Source organism: Atractosteus spatula, chromosome 25 (assembly GCF_055471065.1).
Source record: "Atractosteus spatula isolate fAtrSpa1 chromosome 25, fAtrSpa1.hap1, whole genome shotgun sequence".
In the NCBI taxonomy this organism is placed as follows: Eukaryota; Metazoa; Chordata; class Actinopteri; order Semionotiformes; family Lepisosteidae; genus Atractosteus; species Atractosteus spatula.
This window is the reverse complement of record NC_142730.1, coordinates 10,557,966-10,564,934: the sequence shown is the minus strand read 5'-3', so window position 1 is coordinate 10,564,934 and position 6,969 is coordinate 10,557,966. Positions and strand designations below refer to the sequence as shown.

The 6,969-nt window shown below is 42.8% G+C and overlaps 2 pseudogenes; both read left to right on the top strand.

The window, feature by feature from the left end:
* The first annotated feature begins 1,493 nt into the window (after positions 1-1,493).
* Positions 1,494-3,768, top strand: LOC148815403 (uncharacterized; annotated as a pseudogene).
* Positions 3,769-3,811: 43 nt separating this feature from the next.
* Positions 3,812-5,790, top strand: LOC148815402 (uncharacterized; annotated as a pseudogene).
* Positions 5,791-6,969: the final 1,179 nt, after the last annotated feature.

Sequence of the window (6,969 nt, the reverse complement as noted above, 5' to 3'; positions counted from 1 at the left end):
TATGGCAATTTTCTCAGTTTTGCCACGGCTCTGCGATGCCTCTTTACTGCTGGAGCTGTGAAAGAAGCTGCCCGGGCTCTTTCACAGCTCCCCTCTCACATGGACCATGTGCAGCTCCTCAGGAGCAACAGAGTGCTTCTGCAGAACCAGCAGCCCGTTGCTCAGGCCTTTGCTGCTGATAGGAAAAGGAACATTTCTTAGTATATTTTACATTTCATTTCTCATTATTTTAGAACTTTAATTTGATATATTTTATTTTACTAGCGCCAAATTTATTTTTTATAATTTACTTGTTTACTTTCATTTTGTGATATTTTGATTTTAGTTTGTCAGATCAAATGCACATTTGACCAAAGTCTTGTAAATTATCACTTTTTACAAGATATGGAAAAAAGAGCAACAATTGACTCCAACGCAATTTTAATATTCATGACTATATTTATCGTTCATACCTCATATTATGTATAATAATGATTAAATTTATAATTTATTTTAACTGTTTTGTATAGATGAAACCTTTCCAAAATGTATAAATCATTAAAGACGATTAAAAGCGTATTGTAACGCATACGGCCTCCATTGCTTGTGAGAGCTGGCTGGATGGATCAGATCACTGAAGACATGCGGAAAGTGAACGTCACCCCGGAGGACACCTATGACCGCGCCAAATGGAGACGGGCGTGCCGACAAGCGGACCCTGCCGATGCGGTATTAACGCTAGGATGAAGAAGATTCATTTTAAACACTAAGTTATGAATGCAGATGCGATCGGTGCCATTAGCGCTCAGTCTGTGCTGCTAGGCTCCGCCCCCTCCGTGACGGAGCGCAGTGGGCGGGGCGCTGTTCTCCAGCCTGACTGGGAACACGGACCCGCTGATCTGTTTTATACCACAGGAAGCCCGTTTCCGCCAGGGAGTAAAAAAAAACGAGCTATGGTATCTCAGAATTCCGACTTCAAGTCTCACAGTTTTGACGTCAATTCTGGCGCCAGCAATGAAAGTACAGTAGGTTGCTCATCTGGCATAGGAAATCCACTGTTCACAATTCAGTCCAGGTACAGTGCCACATTCTACTGATATCTTCATACATTTCACAGACTTAAATAACATCTGCGTAAACTGTACATAGACTAACGTAGCTAAGTTTAAAAAAAACATATGCAAGAGCTACTTTGGTTGAGCAATTTAACCTTTTCAAGTGCGACCTAATTAATGAGTCAAAACTAACAGTAGGCCTGTACTCTTGTGGGGGTTTCGTCTGTGTGTACAAGGCAGCTCCTGCAAACACTTTACCAGCAGCTATTTCAGCACAGTAACATGAATGCAAATTTGTGGGGAGTGTTGGTCATCATTGCCTGTCCTGGACTACTTCTAAATGTACTATAATGCATACTGTTGGAGTCTGGGCAAACAGGAGGCTAGGTAATTACACTATGCTAACTAATCAATGCTGCACCACTGTCCCATGTGTGCTTCCTAGGCCACAATTGCAGGATGGAGGATCTTATTGATTTCCTCAGGGAGAGGGACATTCCAGAGTCCACTATCGGAAAAATGAAGGAAGTAAAGGTAGTTAACAGAATGGATGTGTTCATGTTTATTGTAACTAACTCCCACTGACCTACTGTAGATATTAACAGCACTTTCAGTACTGTGAAAAGTCAGAGACCACCCTTTCGTTTATTTAATTCCCTGTCAAAACGGCCATTAAGTGCAATTAATTTATTTTTCAATGTCAGAAATTATTCCAGGAAACATATTTAACACAAAATTACACAAAAGCATCCACATCTAAATATAATGTCAGATCTTTCATTGTTTAGTGTGTCCACCTTCTGCCTTTATTACAGCTTCCATTATTTACAGGAGACCTTCTTTGAGTTTTTCAAATAAATCCACTGGGATATTCGTTCATGCTTCTTGTAAACACCTCCAAAGTTCAGTCTTAGAAGTTGGTTGTATTTTCTGCTTCTGCCGATCCAAATCCAAATCCACTCAATGACTCATCGTCCATAAAGCCTTACTTACCTCAAGTGTCCAGTTTTGGTGTTCTAGGGCAAATTTTCTTCTCTTCTGTCTATTTCCTTTTCAAATAGTGACTTTTTGACAGCTACACACCCCTTCAGACCCATTGCATTGTGTTGTCTTCTTACAAAGGAAGTATTGACAGAAACACTTGTGGATTTTTTTCAGAATTGATGCAGGAGTGATAAAAACGTTCACTTCTGTCTATGTGATGGTGATGTCTACCAGGCCTTGCACGAGTCCCATTTTCTCTATATATTGTAGTAATTTTTAACTCCAGTTTTGGAAACTCTTGTTTTTCACTTATTTTCCTTTGACTTATATTTTCCTAACGCAAGTGAATTATCTTAATATTATCAGAAATATCGCCTCTAGCCATTTCAGATGCACATGACAAAGATATGTGCAAGGCAGCTGTGGTGTGTTTGGGTAGTTAGTGTCCAATGTTAGTGTCTACCCAATGTTAGTGTCACTTTTAATGGAAAGTGTTCTAATATAATGTCAGTGACAGTTTTGGGATCAACTTGTGTTGGGAGGACACAGCTGTAACTTGTTTGAGTGGAAGGATGGAAGACTTAAAGTGCCAAAAGGGTGCACAAAAGTAAAGAGTGGACAAACTAAATACTGTTTGATTTGATGTTATATTTAGTGTACTTTTCTGTCAAATATGTTTCTTGCATTATTTTCTGACACCAAAAACTAAATAATTTGCACTGAATGGCTGTTTTAACTGGAAATTAAATAAATGCAAGGGTGGTCTCTGACTTCTGCACAGTACTGTACAGTATATTGATATTTTCATGTATAGTAGATATTTTCACTTTATACCTCAACAATCCCGAATGGACTTTTTCCTTAAACCAGTATCAGCATATTGATCCACATAAAATGATGCTTTAAGTATGGTATTTTGAAACTGAAAATTGGTAACACACTATTCATTTTTAGATTGATGCCAGTGTCCTGATGTTAATGACAGATGAACAGATGAGGAATTATTTGCCGTCTTATGGAGACAGATTGGCAGTGATGGGATATTGTAGGAGACACGAAAAACAGCCCAACAGTAGGAAATCAAAGCTTTTTGATAGACTGAAGTCAAAACTGAATAAAAGAAAAAAGCATAAGCACCCAGAAAATATCACTCCTCATCAAGAGGTGAACACAGAGAGGAAAGTAAGGAAAGTGGAGTAGGGCTGGATGCTGTATGAGGAAGGAAAAGGAGGCTTTATCCAGGTGTGAACCAAAAAGGGTGGTGGAACACGAAAGTTAAGTGTTTCAAAGCACTGGAAAAAAAAGACCTCATAGCGGAGGCAATAAGTTTGTTTTTCCCAGATGGAAAGAATGCACATGGAAATATTTCTGGGTTTGAGGTGGATCTGACAAATGACCAAGAAGTTTCCTTAGATGAGGACAGTACAGTGGGAGCTCTATATGAAGCCTCAAAGTTAACTGTCATGAGGTTCTATCAGTCAACCAAAAAGAAACATGACAATGGTGGTGTGGAGACACAGCAAGAATCAAACACTGCAGGTCCCTCACAGGAAAACACACAGGAGTTTCCCTCTACAGACTCACAAATTGATCCACCATTGGAATTAGAAACATTAGATGTCATCTATGTTGGAAATACTGGAAATGATTTAAACTTAGGCAGTGATGACGTGGCACAATTTTATCCTGCAGATGTCACAGACGATTCCGGTTTAGCTCTGCAAAGTTCTACTACTGGGGAAAATGTTGAGGATAGCAATATCATTACAATTTTCAATGGAGACCTCTCTGAGATGGGAGAACAAAGTCTAGAAGACACTTTGCCTCTGGCACAAGAACTCAGGGAACCAGACAAAAAAATTCTTGTTGTCCATCGCAGCCAAATACTATCTGAGCTTATTGAACATTTCACTGAGGAACACCTTTCATATACTCAATCAGAAATTCAAGTAAAGCTTCTACTATCAAATGGGCAATATGAGAATGGATATGATGAGGGAGGCGTTCTCAGAGATTCCCTCTCTGAATTCTGGCATGAATTCTATTAACAATGTACAACAGGTACCACTTTCAAGATACCATTTCTCCGACATGACTATGGCAAGAAAAAGTGGCAGAGTATAGGTAGAATTATTTCTTTTGGTTGGCAGAAAGAGAAGTATTTGCTCATCAAGCTTGCTCCTGTAATCTTGGAACAGGCAGCTCTTGGATATGTGAAGAGTGATCTTGTTGACAATTTTCTAAAGTATGTCTCAGAATCTGACCGTTATACCTTGGAATGTTGTCGCAGAGACTTCAACAGTTCTGGCCAAGATGAATTACTGGAAATCTTGGACAACTACAGCTGCTGAAGAATGCCAAGTGCACACAACATTGAACAAATTCTGCAAGAACTGGCTCACAAAACCCTTACTCAAGAGCCTGCTTACACTATGTTATCGAACAGTGGGAAAGTGTACTCACTCCCCTCAGCAAAGCCCTTGAGAAAATGGAAGCTGTGTATGAAAACTTGCAGCCAACGGCAAGGAAAAGCATGTGGTCACTGAAGTTTCCCTGCACAATGAATGCACAGGAAAAGGAAATATCAAAGCATATTACAACATACCTGCGAGAGTGTGATGGAAGGAAACACAGGCTCAGATCTCTTTCTTGGCAAGACTGTAACTGTTGACTTCACTGATATGCAAGGATTTGAGAGAAGACTTATGGCACATACATGTGGCTGGTATTTGAGAGTGTCTATTCATTATGATAGCTATCCTGACTTCAGGTGTGAAATGAACAAAATTTTGGAAAGTAATATGTAATATAATATGGGTAATGGACATAATTTAGTATTTTAGTCTGTCAACCTACAGACTACCCAGATAAGAAATATGTGCATATTTCACCATTCAAAACTTTTGGTAAGGTATACTTATTCACAGTACGCATTTAAAGGCCATCTGACCAAGTCTGTACCTTTATACACTGTATATAAGCATATAAGATGATAATATGAGTTTTGAGTGTACTTATGATAGAATGTTCACCATTTCACTTAAGAAATTAAAAAGTCCCAGGTTAAATTGCACTTTTATTTTTGTCATTTTGGTACAAGAATATCTTTTAGACTGATTGTTCATATATTGAGTGAGAAACTAATGGATGTTTTTTCACCTAAAGTATGGTGATGCAGTTTAATAAACACGTTCTTTTTTTGAGCCATGTGCATTCTCTACCAAGCACTTGTGCCAATGAACTCTGCTGCTATCTAGTGTCTAATAATGTTACAACTTTTGCGTTGTATGTTATTTAGTCACAATATGGCGGCAGAGTTTATTTGCACAACAACTGGACAGTTCATGACGAAGATGAATTCTAAGTGCTCACTTTGGTCAGCACTTGATTTAGAATTAATCTTTGTCATTAACTCTTCAGTTAAATGTTTCTTGGGGTAGCGGTAACTTTGCAGAACCTGATTTTTTTTTATTTGTGTTTGACTTGTTTGGTTATTTGTGGATTTTATCCGACATTTTTATGAAACGTGCAGATGAGTTCAAATTCGATGAGTTCAAATGCCTTGCGTTTAGTGAATATTATTTGTACTCTATTTTCTCTATCAGTCTCTCGACAGATATCAACTTTGATTTGGTCAACTGCTTGCAAGTAGTTCTGTGCGCCATATAAACATGGGGAAGGCATGCATCACTGAAGGTCGTCCACTGGGAGCGCGAGGGTTGTGAGTCGGACTTATTCTGTGATTATTCCAGGCACGATGACCAGCAGCTGACCCTGCATATGTAAATAGTGTCATAGTAGTTTTAGTGTCCTGTGTAGCTATATAAGTGTATAGCCTGTTGTTAAGTAAGGATGACCCTAATGATGTGTACGTGTTCCGTCAGTCTCCTCATGTGTATGCATATCCTGCGTTCGGTTTTTGGTTTACTTATCACGTCTCCACTAGTCCTTTGTCCTGAGAGAACCTGTATACGCTACATTGGTGTCAGAAGCAGGCAGGATGGACAACCTGTGGCAGACACTAGCTGATTCTGTCAAGCGCTGGCTGACCCTAAAAGAGACTGAGCCCACCGGCAGCACACACAGAGCCTGAGCAACTCCTGGGTGTGACAGGTGGCCACAGCCCTTACCAGGGCTACTCAGTAGTGGTCCCGTCGGTAGAATTGGGGCGACTGCCCACTATTGCCGCCCAGCGGGTGCCCAAGAGAGGAGATGCCCTCCCTGCCGGAGCCAGCCAGCTGTTCCTACACCCGCTGCGTGGTTGCGACCCGGTCACTACGATGGGGAAGCGCCTTGGGAGACATACAAGGCGTAGTTCCAGCTCGCGGCCCGGACGAATGGCTGGAGCCGGGAGATGGCCGGCCTCCTGGCGGCGGCGCTGGAAGGAGCGGCCTGCCAGTTGCTCCTGGATGTCCCGGAGGAGGACCGAGGCGAATACGCGGCGCTGGCAGCAGCTCTCCGGCTGCGCTTCGGCGTGGAGGAGGCGCCAGACCTGATGCGGGAAAGGCTGGCCCTGCGGCGGCGCCGACCAGGAGAGCGACTGGGCCCGGTCGCCACTGATGTCGTGTTCCTCCCCCACCGGGGATACCCGCTGTAGCCGGGGCCTGTACCTCCACTACCGAATCGAGGACCAACCCTGCCTGGCCCTGCTCGACACCGGCTCATCGGTAACCCCACTCCGGCCGGGCGTCCTCCCCGACACTGAGGGTACCAACCCCCCAGGATGGGAGGCCTCCGGCCTGCGGATGAGGACCGTGACGGGACAGCTTGCCATCTGTCTGGGTGCAGCGATGGTGCGCCACCCCTGCTACCTCACACCCATCCAGGAGGACTGCATCCTGGGGCTGGACATGCTGCATCGGGCAGGGGCCAGTTTGGACTTGGCCCGGCAGGAGTTGGTGTGGCAGGGAGAGCGACTTCACCTGGTGGAGGGCAGGCCCGGCGAAGGCCG